The 24,315-nt window shown below is 31.4% G+C and overlaps 1 long non-coding RNA gene across 1 annotated transcript; it reads right to left on the minus strand.

Moving 5' to 3' along the window:
• Positions 1–278: 278 nt before the first annotated feature.
• LOC130678449 (uncharacterized) lies at positions 279–8,619 on the minus strand. Its single transcript, XR_008991830.1, has 3 exons — positions 8,367–8,619; positions 7,855–8,052; positions 279–445 (listed from the first exon to the last, which is right to left on the minus strand). It is a non-coding gene; the product is annotated as an uncharacterized LOC130678449 (long non-coding RNA).
• Between the last annotated feature and the right edge of the window lie 15,696 nt (positions 8,620–24,315).

Consider the following 24,315-nt stretch of genomic DNA (forward strand, 5'->3'; position numbering starts at 1 on the left):
TCACCCTCATATTTAATCATTTGTACAGTTATAGAAAATTATAAATTTGCATAAAAAGTGAATTATAACAAAGATGATATTCTAATTAACGAAATTTGAAATTTTTTTTCATTTGTACGGAAGTTGACTAAAAATACAGCAGAAATCTTTAATAATTTATCGGCGGATATCTAATAAATAATAATAAAATAATTAAAATTTTTATTCAAATTTCATTAATTTCTTTATTTAATGCATCAAGCGATTTTTGTATTTAATTGTTTTCTTATTCCGACGAGCAGTAGGCTGAAAGTAAAGTTAAAAGTTTTTGCGCAGGAAAACTGGGTTAGAGTCCACTAACAAGTAGAAGGCTTCATATTAGTGGAATTCCGACTGTATGGTCTAGAGTTTTCTGTAATTATCTCGTCAGTCATTAGCAAATTCGACAAATCGAGCTCAGCCGTAACTGCAGAAATGAAATGACAGTTTCAAAAATGAGCAGGTTCTTTAAAGAAATATCAGAAATATAAAAAAAAAATCGGTCTATCGGTTGATCCTGCGGGCCAGCCCTTAAACTTCCCGCTATTTTCGAGCTCCTTGAGCTCGAAAACCTTGTTGTGAATACATTTTCGAGCTCTTCGAGCTCGAAAATACTTTTGGATGCTGTTGTTTTCGAAAAAAACACGTTTTTTACCATTTTTTCACCAACGATATCTCTTAATCGAATTGACTGATTGAGATGGTTAAGGTGAAAATCTGATTTTGATGGTTAAGGTGGCATTGGACGCGGCTTATAAAGCTTAAGAGCCCAGTTGATTTTGGAATCAATCCATCGAGCACATTACAAGTTATTCAAAAAAAATATTTTTGAAAAAATTTTATTTTTGGAATATCCCCGAACGAGCCCTACCAATCGAGCTCAATTTTTCACAGTTCGTAATAAGCCGCGTCGAATGACACCTTGACGATCAAAATCGGTTCATCCGTTCAAAAGATACAGGTATTTACATACATACATACAGACACTCGGAAATCATCGTGAAATTAGTCAGAATAACTTCCTAGAACCTCAAAACGTCAAGATCTGATAGAAATTCGGTTTTCGAAAATCGGACCGAAACCAATAACTTGCCGAATTTTTGAAAATTTTTAATTTTCTTTGCGGAAAGTTAAAAAGCTTTACACAGTATACTGAATGTTAAAATTGCTTATTAATTTTTTTATTTACTTAAATAAAATTCGCGTCACTCCGAAATCCGCTAAAAACAAAAATTTTTAACTTTCTCTGGATGTGGAGTGATTTTTTTTTTATCGCCGAAATTCCGAGTGACAGAGTAAAATCATATTTTTTTACATTGCATAAAATTAAATAAAAATTTTCATCCAGTATAACTGGTGAAAAGATGACATTGTATTCGGCCTAGATAAATAAAAGAAAGAAATAAATATGAATAATAATAATAATAACATTTATAATAATAATAATAATATATTCCTGGTCACATAAATATTATAATTGGATATATAAGTTTTTAATAATATTAATTCGCTAATCGTGTTTAATCACTTAAATCACTGACTTTATACTTTTAATGCTCCAAATTTTGAAATGTATTTTCAAGTTCGACAGCTTGAAAATTTTTAATGTCCTATTTTGAGTTGCATGAAGTTATTTTCAAGTACCATAATTTTATTTAAAAAAAAAATAGTATGTTCGAAAAAAAGCCGGAAACAGGCTGATTCAACTGTTGGCCAAATATCGGCCTATTTAAAAAGAATAAAAATTTTTCGGCTGATTTTCGGCCTATTTAATAACATTAAAAATTTTACACTTTCGGCGTGATTTCGGCCAAATATTTTCACCTTGGTATAGAAAAAACTGTAGTATACAAAACTGTATATAAATGATTCAAAATCAAACTTTAATTTAATAAAAGTTGGACGACTTCAATTTATAAAATTGACGAAACTTTTTTTACTGAAAAAAAAAAAAAAAAAAAAAAAAAAAAATCATGAAAATATTTTAATAAATTCAGTGACGAGCGGAATTTTTTGTTTGTATATTTTGTTAAGAGACCAATTAGTGATGATGAAGCAAAAGTTGGATTCGAATATTTGTTTAGCTACCACTATAATAAATATAATTATTCCTCAAGTACTGGTGAAATATTTATATAACCACCCTCTGTTTCATCAATTCTCTCATCATTATCTCTGATTTGCTGAACTAAGCTACTGAACAAATACTTATTTGAATATCCCTATTGAGTTTATTTCCATACTTTCGTACCCTTTTTTTACGATAAGAGAAAAAGAGAAGGAGAAAAAAGTTTTCTCATTATTCAAACGTTTATATGACAGAAATAGTTTGAATAGTAAGTATGAATATGATATGTACTGAAATTTTACCTCATATATATGAATATATATATATATATATATATATATATATATAAAACACAATGAATTTTATTTATATTTAATCTCGTGATAAATATGTTTCAAGACTAAGTTCGATAAAAAAAAATGGGGGTTTTCAAATAGTAAATTAAAAGTAAATAAGAGAAAATAAATGGGTATTTATTTGATTGATGTTGAATGGTTAACTTTCTATGGCTTCGTATCAATTACATAAATTCAGAAAGATAACCTACATAAATTTAACAAAGTGCTTAAATTCACGTAAAGAAGAGATAAAAATCTTGTGAGACTTCATTCATCAAACTCACTCAACTTTATCTCCCTTTTTTCAATTTGTTTCAACGTATAGCGGAAAATTAATTGACTTTTTTTTTATTTTTATATAATATCTATTGTTTTCTCATTTATAAAGGTTCAACTTTTTTTTTATTTACTACAATTAATTTCTGTAACTAACTAAAAAATTACCATCAATAATCAACATCAAACGGTCTATTACTTTTAGAGCTCAAATTTAATTATTTTGAAAATGGTTTATTTATTAAAAAATCAATTCAATTATAGAGAACAATTTAAATAAAGACTTGTGTGAATAAAATAACAATGAATATGAAACTCTTAATTTAAATTAATAATATACCCAACTTCGAAATTTGTTGAGAAAAAACTAATCATTATTTTTCGTTGGTTTTTTTGAAAATTTCGAATAATAAACAGAGGTGATTTTGTAGGTTTCATTGCTGTTTATTTCGCTGGTTAACATTAATTACGCTAGAGTGTTACATTAAGAAAACTTGATTTTTAATTTACGTAAATCATCAATTTATCATATGTATGTAAAATGTGTCATAGTGAGGTACCAGTTTCGTACTAATACAATTACGCCAGTAAATTCATCAGAAAAGCTTCTCTCATATGACACTCTGACGGTTTTCAACTATTTCCATGTTCATATATATATATTTATTAAAGTGTGTCATTTTAAGGCTATGTTTTTAACTTCCCGCTAAGAAAATTGAAAATTTTCAAAAATTCGGGAAGTTATTGGTTTCGGTCCGATTTTCGAAAACCGAATTTTTATCAGATCTTGACGTTTTGAGGTTCTAGAAAGTTATTCTGACTAATTTCACCATAATGCCCGAGTGTACGTATGTAAATACCTGTATCTTTTGAACGGATGAACCGATTTTGATCTTTGAGGTGTCATTCGACGCGGCTTGTCAATATCTAAAAGCTGTAAAAAATTGAAATTAATCGGTAGGGTGCGTTCGAAGATATTTCAAAAATGTTTTATTTGGATAACTTTTAATTTGCTCGATGGATTGGTTCCAAAATTTAAACAGCTCTAAAACTTCATAAGCCACGTCGAATGCCGCCAAAAAATCAAAATCGGTTCATTCGCTCGACGAAAGAATTCAAAAAAAATTTTTTTTTGGTTTTTTTGAAATTTCTCACAAACGACTGGATAATAAATCAATTTCAAAATTTGATCAGCTTTAGAACTTGATAAAACGCATCGATTGCCGCCTCAACCATCAAAATCGGTTAATTCGTTCGCGAGATATCGTGGGAGAAAGAAATGCTAAAAAACGGTTTTTTCGAAAACAATAGTATACAACAGTATTTTCGTGCTCGAAGAGCTCGGAAATGTATCTACAACAACATTTTCTAGCTCCTTGAGCTCAAGAAGCTCGAAAACAGCGGGAAGTTTTGGGGCTGGCCCGCAGGGTCAACCGATAGACAGATTTTTTTTTACGTTTTATTCAGTTTTTTTTTTTTTTTTTCGTTTTTCGGAAAAATTTTTTTTTTTCCTCTTTACCTTACATCTACTGAATAACTAACGCAAAAATGGAAGAAAATTCGAAAAAAATTGATTTTTTCATTTTGATAACGATTAGACAATTTAAGGAACAAAACTTGTTCCTTCAATTATTTTGTAAAACTTTAAGCAATCGGCCCGGCCAAACGGTTCAATGGATCAATCTGAAAATTCCCAGGGTTTTTGGGGGTACATTAAGCTGTGAAATTACCTGGCAACATTTTTTTTTATCAATATTTGCAGAGTAGCGATGAGTTGACTAATAAACTGGAAAATGGCCATATTTTAAGGGTTTTTCAAATGGATATCACGGATGAAAAAATTTTTTTTTGAAAAAATCGAAAATGGAGCATGTAGGGAATTTATTCAAGTTTATTAAACTGCCCTTCAAATTACTGTGTGACCATTACTTGCTGAAATATCAATAATCAAAGACAAAAGGATCCTTTTTCATTTGAAGGCTGATATCTCAGCAGCAAATTGACGTCCAGAGAAACAAAAAAAAAAAAAAAAAAAAAAATCAAATTGTAGCTGAATAAATTTTCTAAGCGAGCCATGAATTCGTTTTTTTGAAAAAATTTTTCCCGGCCCCGTAGACCTTGAAGACAAAACCAAAATATTTAGAAAAATTTTGTCTCGACCTTTTTCTTATGATTCCGCAAAAACTGTGGCTCAAAAAAATATTTTGCTGGAAGATCTTTGAACTAGAGATTTCAAGCTTCAATTTGCTGTTTTAATTTTTTCGATACGATCATTTTTCACGAAAATACAGCCTTCCAAAAATCACTAAAAAATTTATAAAATTTTTTTGTTCCTTTAATTTTTTGGATAAGTGTATATTACATAATTTCAACTACAGGCAGTGGCTTTTATGTACGCATTGATGGAATCGAAAACAACATCGGCATACAAAGCGATTTTTAAATTTCTTTGTGAGGACATATGCCCAGAAATAAAAAATTTACAGCCGATCGTACATTTAGACTTTGAATTGGCTAGGCGAAATGCCCTAAAAGAAATTATTGAAGGCGTCAATGTCCAACTATGTTTTTTTCACTATTGCCAAGTATGATTTATTTGTATTGTAGTTGTAGAGAGAAAATAGTATATTACACACCTAGGGAAGTAAAGTAATAAATAAAATAAATAATAATAATAATAATAAATAACTAATTTTTCAGGCTCTAATCAAAAATGCCCAAAGACTTGGTGCAATATCAAAAAAATTTATGACGAGCACGGATCCCACTGTAGATGTAGAAGTTGAAGAAATTTTAAGGAAACAAATGGCGTTGACATTTTTACCAGCGGCCCACATACCGGAACCATTATGCAAAATTCTGGAAAACATAAATAATCCTGAAGTTTTCCGAAAAATGAAGAAATTCTTCAACTATTACATCAAGCAGTGGATCCGTGCTCGAGAACCAGAGGAGTGGTCACAATTAAATCATGTTCGAAGGACGAATAATGCCACTGAGTCCTGGAACCGTGACCTGAATGAGAAATTCGGGAAACTTCCAGGAATGTGAAAATTTACAAGTAATCACACTAGATACAAAAAATAAGCGAGTGCATGTGCGTGTGTGCGTACGAGTGCGTGTGTATGCGCATCTGTGTGTGCGAGTGCACCCATGTGTGCGAGTACATGTGCGTATGTGAGTGTGCGTATATGCGAGTGCGTGAGTGTGAGCGTGTGTGTGCGTGTGCACCCGTGTGTGCTCGTATATGTGCGTGTGTGCGTGTGTATGTGCATGTGTGCGTGTGCGCAAGTGCATGCGTGTGCGAGTGCATGTGTGTGTCTGGTGTGAGTGTGCGAGTGCATGTGCGTGTGTGTGAGTGCGTGTGCACCCGTGTGTGCGAGTGCATGTGCAGGTGTACGAACGTGTGTGCGTATATGTGAGTGTGCCTATATCCGAGTGCCTGAGTGTGAGCGTGTGTTCGAGTGTGTGCATGTGCATGTGCGTGTGTGCGTGTGAGTTCATGTGTATGTGCGTGTGTACCTATGTGCTCTCTTTTGTACGCGTGTGTGCGCGTATTTCGATAACTTTTACCATAAAATTCTCTCCGTGTATGCTTAATTTTATCCATTCATTACAATATTTCCATAGGAAAGCTGGTCGAAGAGCAAAATATTGCTCATAGACGGTAAACAGCAATTATGGCCCTGAAAACTGTGCAGCGAGGCCAAATAGAAAATCGGCGAAAATTGTCTAAAATGAATGATCTAAGTGAGCAATTAACACTGGGTCTAATTACTCCCATGCAGTTTTTGGAATTCGCTACACAGCTCATCAGTTTTCGTAGAAGTAAGTAGACCCGCCTTGTTGCAGTTACACTCTGAAAAAAAGGTAGTAATACTTACCATCTTAACAAAGTAACTATTCCCATCTTTACATTTTAATGATTCTCATTCTTTTATGTTAACTTTTCTTATCAGAGATGATTAGAATTCTCTTCCGAGATGATAATCATTACCATCTCAGAAGGCAAAATTAATAACTTTTTTAGACATAACAAGTGTTACTATCTAGATGGTAACTATTACTATTAGCGATAATAATTAATACTATGCGAGAAACGAGTAGTTGACATATAATCATGACAATGATTATCACGTACAGATAGCTAACTTTCCCTATTGCAAGATGGTAATACACTAATCCAAAAAATTAAAGGAACAAGAAAATTTTATAAATCTTTTAGTGATTTTTGGAAGGCCGTATTTTCGTGAAAAATGATCGTATCGAAAAAATTAAAACAGCAAATTGAAGCTTGAAATCTCTAGTTCAAAGATCTTCCAGCAAAATATTTTTTTGAGCCACGGTTTTTGCGGAATCATAAGAAAAAGGTCGAGACAAAATTTTTCTAAATTTTTTGGTTTTGTTTTTTAGGTCTACGGGGCCGGGAAAAATTTTTTCGAAAAAACGAATTCATGGCTCGTTTAGGAAATTTATTCAGCTACAATTTGCTTTTTTTGTTTCTCTGTACGACAATTAGCTGCTGAGATATCAGCCTTCAAATGAAAAAGGATCCTTTTGTCTTTGATTATTGATATCTCAGCAAGTAATGGTCACACAGCAATTTGAAGGGTAGTTTAATAAACTTGAATAAATCCCCTACAAGCTCCATTTTCGATTTTTAAAAAAAAAAAATTTTTTTTTTATCCGTGATATCCATTCGAAAAACCCACAAAAAATGGCCATTTTCTGGTTTTTTAGTCAACTCATCGCTACTCGGCAAATATTGATAAAAAAAATGTTGCCAGGTAATTTTACAGCTTAATGAACCCCCAAAAATCCTGGAAATTTTCAGATTGATTTATTAAACCGTTTGTCCAGACCGATTGCTCAAAGTTTTACAAAACAATTAAAGGAACAAGTTTTGTTCCGTAATGTGTGTAATCATTACCAAAATGAAAAAATTAATTTTTTTTTTATTTTCTTTCATTTTTGAGTTAGTTATTCAGTACATGTAAGGTAAAGCGGAAAACAAAAAAAATTTCCAAAAAACGAGATCAAACAAGAATTTTTTTACATTTTTTTTTACGTTTTATTCGGGGGGTTATTTTTTTTTGTTTTACGGAAAAAAATTTTTTTTTTTTCCTCTTTACCTTACAAGGCGGGTCTACTTACTTCTACGAAAACTGATGAGCTGTGTAGCGAATTCCAAAAACTGCATGGGAGTAATTAGACCCAGTGTTAATTGCTCACTTAGATCATTCATTTTAGACAATTTTCGCCGATTTTCTATTTGGCCTCGCTGCACAGTTTTCAGGGCCATAATTGCTGTTTACCGTCTATGAGCAATATTTTGCTCTTCGACCAGCTTTCCTATGGAAATATTGTAATGAATGGATAAAATTAAGCATACACGGAGAGAATTTTATGGTAAAAGTTATCGAAATACGCGCACACACGCGTACAAAAGAGAGCACATAGGTACACACGCACATACACATGCACACACTCGAACACACGCTCACACTCACGCACTCGGATATACGCACACTCACATACGCACATGCACTCGCACACATGGGTGCACTCGCACGCACATAAACTCGCACACACAGATGCGCATACACACGCACTCGTACGCACACACGCACATGCACTCGCTTATTTTTTGTATCTAGTGTGATTACTTGTAAATTTTCACATTCCTGGAAGTTTCCCGAATTTCTCATTCAGGTCACGGTTCCAGGACTCAGTGGCATTATTCGTCCTTCGAACATGATTTAATTGTGACCACTCCTCTGGTTCTCGAGCACGGATCCACTGCTTGATGTAATAGTTGAAGAATTTCTTCATTTTTCGGAAAACTTCAGGATTATTTATGTTTTCCAGAATTTTGCATAATGGTTCCGGTATGTGGGCCGCTGGTAAAAATGTCAACGCCATTTGTTTCCTTAAAATTTCTTCAACTTCTACATCTACAGTGGGATCCGTGCTCGTCATAAATTTTTTTGATATTGCACCAAGTCTTTGGGCATTTTTGATTAGAGCCTGAAAAATTAGTTATTTATTATTATTATTATTATTTATTTTATTTATTACTTTACTTCCCTAGGTGTGTAATATACTATTTTCTCTCTACAACTACAATACAAATAAATCATACTTGGCAATAGTGAAAAAAACATAGTTGGACATTGACGCCTTCAATAATTTCTTTTAGGGCATTTCGCCTAGCCAATTCAAAGTCTAAATGTACGATCGGCTGTAAATTTTTTATTTCTGGGCATATGTCCTCACAAAGAAATTTAAAAATCGCTTTGTATGCCGATGTTGTTTTCGATTCCATCAATGCGTACATAAAAGCCACTGCCTGTAGTTGAAATTATGTAATATACACTTATCCAAAAATGTAGTGTGTGACTCAGGATAAAACATGATTTCAGACTGCGGATGATGTCAGCCCTCGCCTGCGGCTCGGGCAGCGAATCTCGCCCTAGTCTGAAATCGTCTTGTTTCATCTCTTATCACACAATATACTCTTGTAGGTAATTAAGCCCACTACAAAGAAAGTCTCTTATCATTTTTTCATAAATCCATCTGTTCAAAAATTATTAGAGCTCGAAGTCAAGTCACAATAAATTTCGAGATCTTTTTATTTTTCCGGCGAAACTATCAGACTTATCACAAAGTTCGATATGAATTTTTCTTAGAACACTTTAATTCCCTACAAATCATTTCTAGTAACGTTTTTTTATATTCCTTATTGTATTCTAGTTATGTTGATATTAATGTGAAGCTTTCTAACAAGTAGTGTTCTGATCGATCCCAAGAGCTCAATATTGAAATGAAAATAATTCGAAAGCAATGCGAAATTAGAAAAAACTTGAGTAGAAGTAACTTGTAGGTAATAAAATTTTCCACAAAAAAAAACCCTCTGAAATTTTGTAATAAGTTTGATGGTTTCGCCAGAATAGTACAAAGATCTCGAAATTTACTACAATTTGACTTCGAGCTCCAATAACTTTTTAACAAATGGATTAATGAAAAAATAATAAGAGACTTTTTTAACTTCCCGCTAAAAAAATTGTAATTTTCAAAAATTCGGGAAGTTATTGGTTTTACCCCAATTTTCGAAAATCAAGTTTTCATCAGATGTCGAAGTTTTGAGATCTTAGGAAGCTATTCTGACTATTTTCAGAAGGATGTCCAAGTGTCTGTATGTGTGTGTGTGTGTATGGACGTAAACTCTTCATATCTTTATAATGAATTGACCGATTAAGATGGTTGCGGTGGCAATCAAAAGAGTTTGTTGACCGTCAACTTTTCTGAAAATTTCAAATCGATTGATTAAATGGACTCTAATATATAGAAGGAATACAGAAAAATAAAAAAATTTTTTTTTCAGTTGTTTTTAAATTTTTCAGAAATGGTTGTATCAATCGATTCCAAAATCAATTGTTGCGTCAACCATCTCAATCGGTTAATTCGTTCGAGAGATATTGATCAAGAAATAAATGGTGGAAAACGGATTTCTTCGATTATCTATGAAGCGACTCATCTGATCAATTCTAAAATTTGATCAGTTTTAGAACTCGATAAAACCCGTCGATTGCCGCCTCAGCCGTCTCAATTGGTCAATACGTTTGAGAGATATCGTTGGAGAAAAAATGGTAAAAAACGATTTTTTTCAAAAAGAATGGCATATTAAAGTATTTTCGAGCTCGAAAAGCTCGAAAATGTATTCACATCAATGTTTTTGAGCTTAAGGAGTTCGAAAATAGCGGGAAGTTTTAGGGCTCGCCCGCAGGGTCAACCGATAGACCAATTTTTTTTCTACAGATGGCACTGACTACTATCTGACATGGTAGCCAGTTCTATTTATTTTTTTCCGTGTATGTATATGTTTGGAACTATTTGCGTGTGTATTGCATATTCAAGGTAAACTAAGAAATTATTCTTGTTTGAAATGCTAATGGTGTCATAGTAAGTCCAGACCATGTTGATCACCCGATGGAAATTGAAGTAAACTCGTGCAAAAATTACTATGACCATTGTAAAATTGACAACGTATTAAATGAATTACCATAAGTATTATAAATTTTACTATGGCCATCCTGTACGAAAAAGTATATATCTCAGTAAAAATAGTATATATCCGGCTTATATCTTTGGTACCCGGAGAAAAAAATATTGTTCTCAGAAGTATACTGTATAGTTACAGTAACAATATGCAATAGTTATCTACTAGATTGTTACTGCAACGATCTACTGTATCGTTCTGACACCAATACGGTAGATAGCTCTGAGACCTATACCGTATCGTTCGGAGAGCTAAACCGTATCGTTCTAAGCCCTATCTGACGTCACGCGTGTTGCAAATGATATGAGAAGTTTAAAAATCTTCATCACTAATAAATAAATGATAAATAAATAATTTTGATTAAATAAAATAATTTATTTATTCCGCGACAATAGTTTAACCCACCCCCCTAATTTTTTCATATCTACTATAAAACTAAATATAAGTAAACATATTACTAATGCGCCAGCATTGTTAACTTGATTTTAATATTATGGTATATACATAGCTACGTACCGACGCTGCTTTGTTATAAGAGAGCGAGATCGTTAGTTTGATAGCGCGACAGAAGTATAACCCATTGGTCACATTGGCTCAAGCGGCTCGGTGCACTGGACGTGTCAGTTCGTGATTATTCTTGTCTTGTGTATCTCGTAAGTTACTACGCATCAATTAATTGTTTTGGTTTATTTTTGTCTATTTTTTAAATTTAATGCCACGAGGAAAACACTTAAACGAAACTGAAATTAATATAATAAAAAAGTTGCATTCTAAAAATTATTCTAAGTTAAAAATCGCTAAAATCATCAATAGAAGTCATCGTGTTGTGCGAAATCTTTTAAAAGATCCCGAAAACTATGGAAAAAAAAGAGGGCTGGTCGACCAACAGCAACTACACCACGAGAAAGAAGGTCAATTCTACGAGTTCCATCCAATTCTGCGCTTACAGCAAGACAAATCGCAGCAGAGGCCGGTGTTAATACTAATTTAAGAAATGTTCAACGTATTATACATGATTGTGAATATCTAAAACGTAAGAAATTACAAAGAAAACCACCGTTGTCGGATAAACATAAATTAGTTAGATTAAAATTTGCCAAAGATCATGTTCAATGGAAAAAAAAGTGGAGAAAAGTTATTTTTACTGACGAAAAAAAATTTAATTTAGATGGACCCGATGGTTTTAATTACTATTTTCATGATTTAAGAAAAGACAATTCAATGCTGAGTTGTCGACAAGCTGGAGGTGGCAGTGTAATAATATGGTCTGGCATTGGATACTCGGGGAAAATGGATATCAAGTTCTGTACTGGAAAAATAAATAGTAAACGATATATAGAAATAATAAATGAACAGATTACTTCCTATGCAACACGAATTGCTGGCAATAATTTTATTTTTCAACAAGATAATGCCAGTGTTCACCGAGCACAGGTAGTTAAAGACTATTTTGTTGAAAAAAATATTCAAGTTCTTGAATGGCCAGCTTATTCTCCTGACTTGAACATCATTGAAAATTGTTGGGGAGATTTATCACGAGCTGTCTATCGTGGCTCAAGACAATTTAGTACAGTTGAAGAATTGAAGAAGGTGATCATTAACGAGTGGCAGAATATAAATCAAGACACAATTGAGTTTTTGTTTACGTTTAATTGCCTGGGTTATACTTTTGTCGCACCGCAAAACTCAATATTGTCTGTATTTTGTTAATTTTTTATTTAAGAAATATTGTATGTATAATATAATAATCTTACTAACACGCTAATTTTGTGTATTAGTAATATATTAATATAACTATAATTCTTTATCAGATATCACAAAATTAGCGGGGTGGGTTATACTATTGTCGCGGAGTGTAGCAACAATTATACCCGATACACAAAATAGGCGCGAAAATGGATGTTTAGTTAGACGGTGGCGTGTGAGGTGACGACTACGGAAAGTCGTATAGGGCTCACAGCTATCTAATAGATAGTTACAGGAACGATACGGTATTGTTACCAAAAGTATACGGATTGTTGTGGTAACGATCTACGAGTTGCTGTACTTTAGATCGTTCGAGGAGCTATATTTTTTTCCGTGTATTGTCGCATGTATATGCTATTTTGCCGGTATATATTCCGGATGTATATTTTTTCGTACTGGATAGTAATTTTTGCAATGTGTTTATTTTAATTTCCGTCATGACCAACATGGTTCGCGCTTACTATGACACAATAGAATTTTAAACAACAATAATTTTTTTGTGTATGTTGTTCAATTCTCATTAATAAAATAATAAAAAAATTTATATGTATATTGTTTATGCGATAATTACATGCAGAGAAATTTTTAGTAAAAATTATCAAAAAGTATGATACTGTGAGGACGTGTGGTGAATATGTAAATTTCTTCCATGCGCATTGTAAAATATACTATTCGATAGCATGTAAAGAAAGTGCAATTTCTATTAAAAACATAGTAAAAATTTAGTTACTGGCTAGATGACCGTACAATTCATATTAAGAGAGTATGTCTTTCATTGGTTACAAACAACACTACAAAAAATAAATTTCGCAATCCATGTCCATATTGTTCGTGAAAAATACGACAAATCTACACTTGACATATATGTATAGACATACTGTTTATTAGTCACTAAACGATCCAAAAAAAGAAACCCCGATGAACAGCCGTCTTGAGTTGGGATAACAAAAAGTTACAGATTATAGAAAATTATTTTGTTGTATTTAATTATAATGCAATGTTCTCTTTATAAATCTGACTGAAAACTCTAGTTATTCTTACTAAAGATCCTATATAATGAAAAAAATAAAAATAATTTTAAATTATTATAAAAATCAACTAAATCATATTTAATTGTTACACGCTGAAAAAAAAAAATGCTAACTATCACCATCTTGAAATAGGGAATGATTACCATCTGTACGTGATAATCATTATCATGCTTTCATGTTAACTATTTGTTTCTCATATAGTAATAATTCCTAATGCCGATAGTAATAGTTAACATCTAGATAGTAATATTTCTTATGTCTGAAAAATTTTTTAATTTTGCCTTCTAAGATAGTTATGATTATCATCACGGATGAGAATGGTTACCATCTAGATAAGAATGCTTACCATCTCCGATAGTAATAGTTAACATAAAAGCATGATAATGATTATCACATGCAGATGGTGATCATTCCCTATTACAAGATGGTGATGGTTAGCAATTTTTTTTCAGCGTGTATTATTATCATTTAATAATTTTTTGTACCAGAAGTAACATACAAATAAATTTTATGTTAGTATGAATTAATATTATTTTAGGATGATTGAAAAATTAAATTTAATGTACACGGAAAATGAAAAATAGTAGTGGCAACTCTCTGAGATAGTATTGAATACTTTCTGTAAAAAAAAAAAATTTCAGAAAGCACTGTATACTATCTAGACTGTATCCACTACTCTCTGGAAAGTACTGAGTACTTTCCCAGACAGAAACCACCAATATCTCATATACTACACTCTTAGACAGTAGTCAGTGGCATCTGTAAAGTAACGAGTACTTTGCCGGAAAGTATAGGCGCGTTCCTAAGATATTACAAGATACTATCTGCAGATAGCACGTGTGTCGATCTGTAGATGGCAGTGGTTACTGCGCAAGACAGGACTGTATACTGTCTGAGATAGTAACCAGTACTTTCTCAAATAGTTTTCAGGAATATCCAAGACAGTAAAAGTGAATTACGATTTTAAATTTTATTACTTCATTAAATTAAGCCGAATCAAAATCAATTAGCTTTAATTCCGGGAATAAAGTCGTAATAGCTCATAGTACCAATAAACAATTAAAAACTAATTGTGTCGAACAAATTTTTTTTCACGTTCAATTTTATAAAAAGGTATTAATAATAAATAAACTAAATGAATGTAGTTTTTCTTTGTAACGCAAATAATTTTATATTGTTTTAATTTTCAAAGATTTATTCAGCTATTTTTTTTTATTTTCTACAGGTGAATTTTCTTTTCAAAAAAGTATACTTTTTTATAGTTATCTTATTAATTACAAGTTTTGTAATTAAGATTGAAAAATTGTTAGCTTTAAAATTTTTTTTTTTTGAAAAGAAAATTCACCTGTAGAAAATAAAAAAAAAATAGCTGAACAAATTTTTGAAAATCAAAACAATATTAACTAATTTGCGTTACAAAAAAAAAAAAAACTGCTTAGTTAATTGATTTTGATTCGGCGTAATTTAATGAAATAATAAAATTCAAAATCGTAATTCACTTTTACTGTCTTGGATATTCCTGAAAACTTTTTGAGAAAGTACTGGTTACTATTTCAGACAGTATACAATCCTGTCTTGCGCAGTAATCACTGCCATCTACAGATTGACACACGTGCTGTCTGCAGATAGTATCTTGTGATATCTTAGGAACATGCCTATACTTTCCGGCAAAGTACTCGTTACTTTACAGATGCCACTGACTACTGTCTAAGAGTGTACTATATGAAATATTGGTGGTTTCTGTCTGGGAAAGTACTCAGTACTATCTCAGAGAGTTACCACTACTATTTTTTATTTTCCGTGTAGTGTCCTTTTTTACCAATAAAAGAAATTCTTTCTTACCATCCAATGCAAAAACTATTGTAATGTATTGAGTAGGAAGGGTTTTCAACACTCGCCTAACGGCTCGTGAACCAATCACGTTCGTTGTCGAGAGCACTTATTACTTTATTCGTAAATATACTATTATTTAGTAAAGCTATTGTTTTGATAACAATAAATTATTATCATTACAATCATGTAGAGCAAAAAAAAAAGTTGAGAATTTATTTTATTAAATATAAATGAAGTTGCTTAAGAATCACGATAATCTAAAAATATGCTGAGCAACGCTGATTAATTAGAATAGCAAAATTCCCAAGTCAGCATTTGTATACTCGTTAATTTAAATTTCGTGAGACAATTACCATTGAAATGATCCAGTCTATCATCCTGATATTTCACTGCCTTAATCTTAAAATATTCTATCCTTTACTCCGTTAAAACTCTCCATGTTCTCTCTCCCTTCCTTTGTCGTGTCAATTTCTCAAGACGCGTTTTATGATATAAACTGAATAACTTTGTACAAAGTTGTGTACCAAGTTCTATAGAGTAAGACAAAACTTGTCTCTTGTATACCCACGCCTATTTCTAGTCACTGATTTCTGTTTACTGAGTTGCGCCGTTCGGAATCTTGTGGGATGATGAAATATCTCAATTGGGAATGTGTTAACTATCGTAATGAACGATGCAAATTGACTAGTGAATTTCTACTTGATCCAGCTTATAGTAATGATATATATATATTAGACTGTTTCAAATTAAGCAACTATTTGTTTTTTTTTGAAGAACTTTGAAAAATCGAAAGGGTATGTTAAAATATGTTGGCAGTTAAGATATGAGCTCTTAATATTGATATTTAGAGGTGGCTGTTTATAATTTTCGGTTTTTCATTTAGTAACATGGTAAAAAATACATAACTTCCGAAAAAATCAAGATACAGAAAATTTCTTCACAAACATTTTGTAGCAAATTTACCGATCTACAAAAAAGGTCTTTTATGATTTTTGCATAAATTCAACCATTCACAAGATAACCGACGTCAAAGTTTGATACAATTCGAAGAACTTGTTTTTGCTCGTTCTGAATTTTATACCATGTCGACTAATGAGAATTCAGGAATTCTTAACACGGTTTTTTATAGGAAATTGAATACTCTACAAAAAAAGTCTCCTATCATTTTTTGATAAATCCATCTGTTCGAAAGTCATTGGAGCATGAAGTCAAGTTAGAGTAAATTTTGAGATCTTTTTACTTTTCCGGCGAAACTATCGGACTTATCATAAAATGTCAGAGCATATTTTTTGTAGACAATTTTATTTTCTAGAAATTATCATTGATAAAGTTTTTTGAAATTCTGCATTGTTTTCTAGTTATTTCCATTTTAATGCCAAGCTCTTAAAATCGATAAGAATTATTTTTTTTTCGGAGCTTGGCATTAAAATCGAAATAACTAGAAAACAATGCAGAATTTCAAAAAACTTTATCAATGATAATTTCTAGGAAATAAAATTGTCTACAAAAAAGATCCTATGACATTTTATGATAAGTCCGATAGTTTCGCCGGAAAAGTAAAAAGATCTCAAAATTTACTCTAACTTGACTTCATGCTCCAATAACTTTCGAACAGATGGATTTATCAAAAAATGATAGGAGACTTTTTTTGTAGAGTATTCAATTTCCTATAAAAAACCGTGTTAAGAATTCCTGAATTCTCATTAGTCGACATGGTATAAAATTCAGAACGAGCAAAAACAAGTTCTTCGAATTGTATCAAACTTTGACGTCGGTTATCTTGTGAATGGTTGAATTTATGCAAAAATCATAAAAGACCTTTTTTGTAGATCGGTAAATTTGCTACAAAATGTTTGTGAAGAAATTTTCTGTATCTTGATTTTTTCGGAAGTTATGTATTTTTTACCATGTTACTAAATGAAAAACCGAAAATTATAAACAGCCACCTCTAAATATCAATATTAAGAGCTCATATCTTAACTGCCAACATATTTTAACATACCCTTTCGATTTTTCAAAGTTCTTCAAAAAAAAACAAATAGTTGCTTAATTTGAAACTGTCTAATATATATGTATATACTGTAAAAAAGTAGTAATTTTAATACAAAATCAATATACAGCAATCCTATAACAAAATTTAAGATATTAGTCGATAATTTTATTTCTGCATGTTAATATTATAATTTTGTGTCATACATGTTTATGATAAGTACGAGAATATTATCATCTTTCATATAAGGGAGACCTGAGCCACCGTTTAATCTTATCATTTGCGAATAAAAAGCTGTGACACAGTATTTTAAATTCACGAAATAACTAGTAAAATTGATACCGTTGCATACTGATAATTCTTCAGTTTTTGTTCAATTGTTTTGATTGTTTATAAAATTATTGAAGTCCAGGTTGGGCGATCAGATCTTCATATTATTTATGAGGATGCAGGATTCGGAGAATCCTGGATAACCGGTGACAGCACCCGGTACTGGATAAATTATTGGACAGTCGGTATCAGCGCCTAATATAGTAGGTTGATGATTTTGGATATTAGGCTACCGGTAGCAGCGCCTAAAATAACCTTGAACTCGTAGAATATTGAGCTGCCTAATGGCGGTTGAATAAATTTAAATAAGGTTGAATTAATTTAAAATTAATGGAGTTTATTAAGTATGGAGAGCAAAGGTTCGAGCTTCATGAGCTCTCTTGAAAGACTGATTGTTATTTTGTTATGAAATATATATTCATTATTTATAATAAAGCGCAACAAAGTTGACAAAATGTTGACGTTGCATCTCAAGTTCCTTGCGAGAGAATCGTCATGGCCCGGATTTCATGCATCGTCATCTGTTTAGACTGCCCGCGAGCAATAGCGAGTCTCTTATCGTAACCTATTTCCGTTACAACGGATAAAATTAAGTTAGTCAAAAAAATCAATCTAATTTAATCGATAAATTATTTCGGGAATGTAAAAATGCATTGTATAGTAATTTCGAATACTGCTTCTAATTGACTGCAAAACCAAAGATGAGAGAATTTAAAATCATTTTTAAAAACTTGGTAAACATAAAAATAATAGAATTACAAACTTACGTTTGTTTTCTTCAAATCGCGATATCAAAAAACAAAGTTGTAATACAGTACTATAAATGGAGGAATGGAAGTCACCAGAGCTTGCTAGTAGCGGCTGGAATAGTTCAGCACTCGCCGCGAGATCGCGGCCAGTCACGCGTGGTGTTCCTGGCTAGGAACATTTCAGAACTGTTACATGTCAAAACTGAGAGCATTGTTAGTGTAATAACTACCCTGGTAGGTAGTATTACTACCTCATATCACACTTAATGAATAACTTCATTTATTCAACTCATGCGCGCTATTCACGTTTTATTATGCCTAAAATGCGAACCCTAAATGGCCGTTTACCGACTGGTGAAAAATTATTTGTCAAAACGCAAGAAAGATGTCTACTATCCCGGCTATTGTGACGTAATAAAAATAAACGTAACTATCTTTCGAGCTCTTAATAAATATTGGGTAATTACAATTCTCTGTTGTTGCCCATTGAGTAGCCAAGATTGTGATGCCGAATTTTTTTTTCACCATGTCACTAAATAGCTATTGAAACTTCGCTTTTTAGGCGATTAATAAAACGTGAATAGCGCATATGAGTTGAATAAAATTATGGGCGCAACATGTAGAGTAAGTCATAATCCGTCACCCGCGATGTGTTTAGCACTCGTCTTCGGTACGCAGTATGTACTCGCTTCGCTCGTGCCTGCGCACCTGCGACTCGTTTTAAACGCATCGCGCTGACACATTGAATCTCTTACCCTACTAGTTACGCCAATAACTATTAAGATTAAAAAAAAAAAAAATTTCTTCAAAATCATAATTTGAAGTAAATAGCTCTTTTTAACCCTTCAGCACCCGCGCTGTGAGTTTTTTTCTCACACTTGGCTTCTAATATTTTTTTTTAAGTAATTTCAAATGGAATGACCTAGTGAAATTTTTTCTATCTTAAAAAAATTTTATGCTTTTTAAGATTTTGAAATTTAAAAATTATTTCGAACAAAATAAATATTTCTAAAAGATTTATTTTAAAAATCCATGAGACTTTTTCTCATCACGCGAGTAAAATAAAGTGTAAAAATTAATACGGTTCGGCTCAGTTTGGACAGTTCCGAATTTTTTCGGCAATCACCGCCATTTTTTTCAGCCGTTACATCTGTCATGACTGAGAAAATTAAAAACTAAAAAACACGCGAAATATTCAAATAAATTACAATTACGTTATTACTGGGAAAGTGCATAATATTTTTGTTTTATTTAACTTAAAATTTACGATGCGCCGAAGCGTGAGACTTATTCTCATCAAGCGGGTAATGTTTTACGTTGCTTTAACGCGGGTGCTGAAGGGTTAACACCATCGCTGAATCATTAAAATAAATATTTCAGACAGTCTAATATAGTGATTTCTGATCATGCAAATGCAATTTCACTGCCTTGTCTGCTGATTGGAAAATCCAACGGCTATCGGAGGGAATTTATATTTGAAATTTTGTCACAGAAAACCGGTTTATCTTTACAATCTCCGTGAATAATAGGGATATAGTTTTGATTAATGGATTTAATGAAAAGAACAAAACTAGCCCCTGGGATATTTCTAGGTGCGGAAGTTACGCAACATCATATGGTGTTGAAGAAATATTTCGAAAATAATTGTTTTCTTAAAATTCTTCAGAACACTTTTAAATTATAAAATGAGAACACCACCACTGATAATAAACGCAACTTCCGTAATTCTAGTATTGAAATTATGAAATATAATCGATGTACTCGTGTAAAAAAAAATTTTCAACTTCCCGCTAAGAAAATTGAAAATTTTCAAAAATTCGGGAAGTTATTGGTTTCGGTCCGATTTGAAAAAACCGAATTTCTATCAGATTTTGACGTTTTGAGGTTCTAGGAAGCTATCCTGACTAATTTCACGATGATGACCGAGTGTATGTATGTGTGTACGTACGTACGTATGTATGTATGTAAATATTCATAACTCTTGAACGGATGAACCGATTTTGATCTCTGAGGTGTCATCCGACACGGCTTGTTAATATCTTGAAGCTGTGAAAATTTGAGCTTAATCGCTAGGGTGCGTTCGTAGATATTTCAAAAATAAAATTTTTTCAAAAATGTTTTATGTGGATAACTTTTAATTTGCTCGATGGATTGATTCCAAAATCTAATCAGCTCTAAAACTTTATAGGCCGCGTCGAATGCCACCTCAACCATCAAAATCGGTTCATTCGTTCAATAGAAACCGTTGACGAAAGAATTAAAAAAATTTTTTTTTTCGGTTTTTTTGAAATTTCTCAAAAACGGCTGGATAAATCAATTTCAAAACTTAATTAGCTCTAGAACTTGATAAAGCGCGTCGATTGCCGCCTCAATCATCAAAATCGGTTAATTCGTTCACGAGATATCGTGGGAGAAAGAAATGCTAAAAAATGTTTTTTTAGAAAACAATGGCATACAAAAGTATTTTCGAGCTCGAAGAGCTAAAAAATGTACTCACAATAATGTTTTCGAACTCAACGAGCTCGATAACAGCGGGAAGTTTTGGGGCTGGCCCGCAGGGTTAACCGATAGACCGATTTTTTTTACGGAATTCATAAAGTATTCTGGACTATGAAAGTTCCGTTTATAATCCGCTTAGAAACATTGATTAGTGACTCCGAAATCGTATTACAAATAATATTCTAGCCAAAGTTAGACGTGAATCATTATACTTTTGAAATTTAATTAAACATAAAAAAAAAAGAAAAATTTTTACATTTTTATTTTTTTAGATTTTCCACTTTAACTTGAGTTAACGAAAATAACTTAATGGCAATTGAAAATTTCTTCTATTTTCTTTAATTAAAAATGAATGATAAAAAAATGTAGAGTATGTTAAAAAATGAAAAAAGTGGAGTTATACCTTAGCTTTCCTGTTTTCCTCTGTTCTCATGTTTAATAAGAGTCATAAAAAAAAATCATGACGTTGATTTCCCACGAGAATATATTTTAGGTCAATCACCCAATTGCATGTAATTTTTGTGAATTTTATTGCTACACTTTCGTATGAAAGAAAAATCCATATAAAGGTAAATAAGAAAAATAAACTCGATTTACACTGTATACTGATTAAATCATATATGTGTTTAAAGTTAACAAAAAAATAGTATTGTAACCACAATTGTAATTGAAAAACATTAATTAAAACTTTTTTTTTTCATATTATAAAACTCCTGCATGAAATGTGTATGGAAAACATCTACGTAACATATAGATGTGATATTTATTAATTTTACGTATGAATGTAGTTTACATATATTTATAAATCTCGACATAGATGTTGTTGCATTGATGTAATTTCAAATGTTTAAAATTTATTCTATTCATATTTTCTTTGATGCACATCCTGACACATATAATGATATATTTATATATATTTATTGATGTTTAATAACTAATATGGTTTGAAAAATAGTTAATTAATTGAATAAATTATTTTTTATAGTCATAATTGATAATAATTTAAATGAACTTTAACTTTCTAAATCTTCAAAGTTTCCTTAAAATATAAACATATATTTTATGAATATGCACAAGTGGTGCTTTCGGTTTTAGAGCCTATGAAAATAGACTTACTCATTTGACATTTTTTAGAATTTTTTTTCTCTAACTTCAATTAATTCAAGCTAATGTGAAATATAGATAAAAAAAAATAAAAATCAAAGGGTATTTAAAAAACTCATTAGTCAGTATAATTACTTGTATTAAAAGAAAAAATCCACACAGAAATTAGCCGCCCACGCCATTTTAATATCTCGCGGTTGAGAGTTTTTCAGTTTCTAACTCACACGACTTACTTTAAAATTCGAATTATGCAATTTATGTTTTCACTATTTAATTTGTCAAGTAAAAGAAAGTATTTAAAAAAATCACAACTTTAGAATCACAAAAAAATTTATATAAATGCCAAAATATATAAAGTTTTTATCAAATAAGTATATGCAGTTAATTTAAAAATTATGATTTAAATAATAATTTTCTTTCTTGCTACGAATGACAGATAATTTATTTCGATACCAAATTTCTGTAAAAAATGGCTCAAACAAAAACAATAGTGAATATATAAAATGTAAACGTTTTGAATCGATACAAACAATTATTCAACAAGAATAATAAAGTATAAAGTTAAATAAAATAATAAATAAACAGCCATTTTGTCACGCCTAGTGGTATCTTCATCCGGTTTTATAGCTCTGGTTGTCGGAAGCAACTGGCGACCGCGATAATTTTCTTTTATATACCTCTCACATCACCTCTCACGTTATAATATACTTTATTTCATTTGAAACCACTCAAGCATACATTGAAAGACGATTTGCATTAACCACACCCAGTTATACCCCACATATTTATACCAGGTATTTGCACTCTGTCTCCTATGTATCGCGTGCAAAGTAACTTGACTAGATTTCAAATTAAAACCAGTATAGAAATCCAAGCACTTTATTTCACTGCATATATCCTGGCATGTACATCTACATATATAATGTAAATATAGGAATACAAAGTATAAAGAAGTTTAAATAGAAGTAGCTTCATAGCCACTATAAGAATAGTGACTAGTGGTTTGGTTTAAGGCCACAAGATTAATTGTCTCATTGTATCTCATCTTATCATTAATCTTATCGTATAATTGACAATTGAAAAAGAGTAAAAAGAAATTAATATAAAATAACATAATAGTTCGAAAATTTTGACTATAAAAATATTCGAACCGTTTAGGATAAAATTGATTTTTTTCTTGTCTGATTAGTAAAATATTTATTCTAGTAAATTTAAACCTCAGAAATTATTCAAAGGCTTCAAAATGATGACAAAGGTTTCAGGATTCTTGGGAAAACGTCTGCAGTTATTACTCATGTATGAGATACAGGATACAGATGAAAGCTATCATCCTTTACTTTAGTTTATATATATACATTACTTTACTTAATCCAGGAGCATCCGTTGTTGAGATTATTTCTGTTGACAGATCTCGACCGCGACACGTGACATGAATTAAGCTCATGTATAAGAGAAGATGTAATTACAGTAAAACATTGTTCACTCTATAGACTTGGATTATATATAAGCCATTTTGAATCACTATAATACCTGGTGTAATTAATTATATTGATACCCTTTATATAGATTACATGGGCGAGAAAATGGGGTAGATATCTTACATATATTTAAATAATGGGACAACTAATATGAGATGTTAAGTGTAGATTCCTAAAATTATTTTTTAATAATACGTACCCAAAATAAACGCCATTAAATACCTAAGGCTGGCTTCATAAACTTTTTCATTAAAAACAAATCATTTCTGATTGGTCAATGCAGTGTTTAAAATTTCTTAAAGCACTAATGCATCCCTTCTACCTCGAAATTTGACAAAAATGGGCGTGATATATTCTTACTCTATAATCAAAGTCATTGAAATATTCAAGATAGATTACCGGGATGAATTTACGTTCACTCAAAGCTACATCATTAGCAAAAAAAAAGTTCTCTAGAGTGCACATGTACCTTAAATTCAGCGGCAAACGACTGTAGCGTTGATCATCATTCGTCATGCGTCATCTTAAGTTTATAACCTTATTTATAAACTTGTTATTAGATGACTGTTGATATTAGCTAATTAATAAAACAATAAATTATAGATATGATTTTAATTTTGATAGAATGAGTAGAAATTGAATTCAATTTTTAATAATTGAATAAATATCAGCTATACGATTTTGGCAAGATTTGACATCTGAAATCTTAAACTCTCTTAGTTTAAAGTTTTTTAAGACTAAAGTATTTGATTATCTTTGGAATCTCGATTAATTGGTGAACAGTGAGCTGGTAAAA

The sequence above is a fragment of the Microplitis mediator genome, chromosome 2, assembly GCF_029852145.1.
Source record: "Microplitis mediator isolate UGA2020A chromosome 2, iyMicMedi2.1, whole genome shotgun sequence".
NCBI lineage: Eukaryota > Metazoa > Arthropoda > Insecta > Hymenoptera > Braconidae > Microplitis > Microplitis mediator.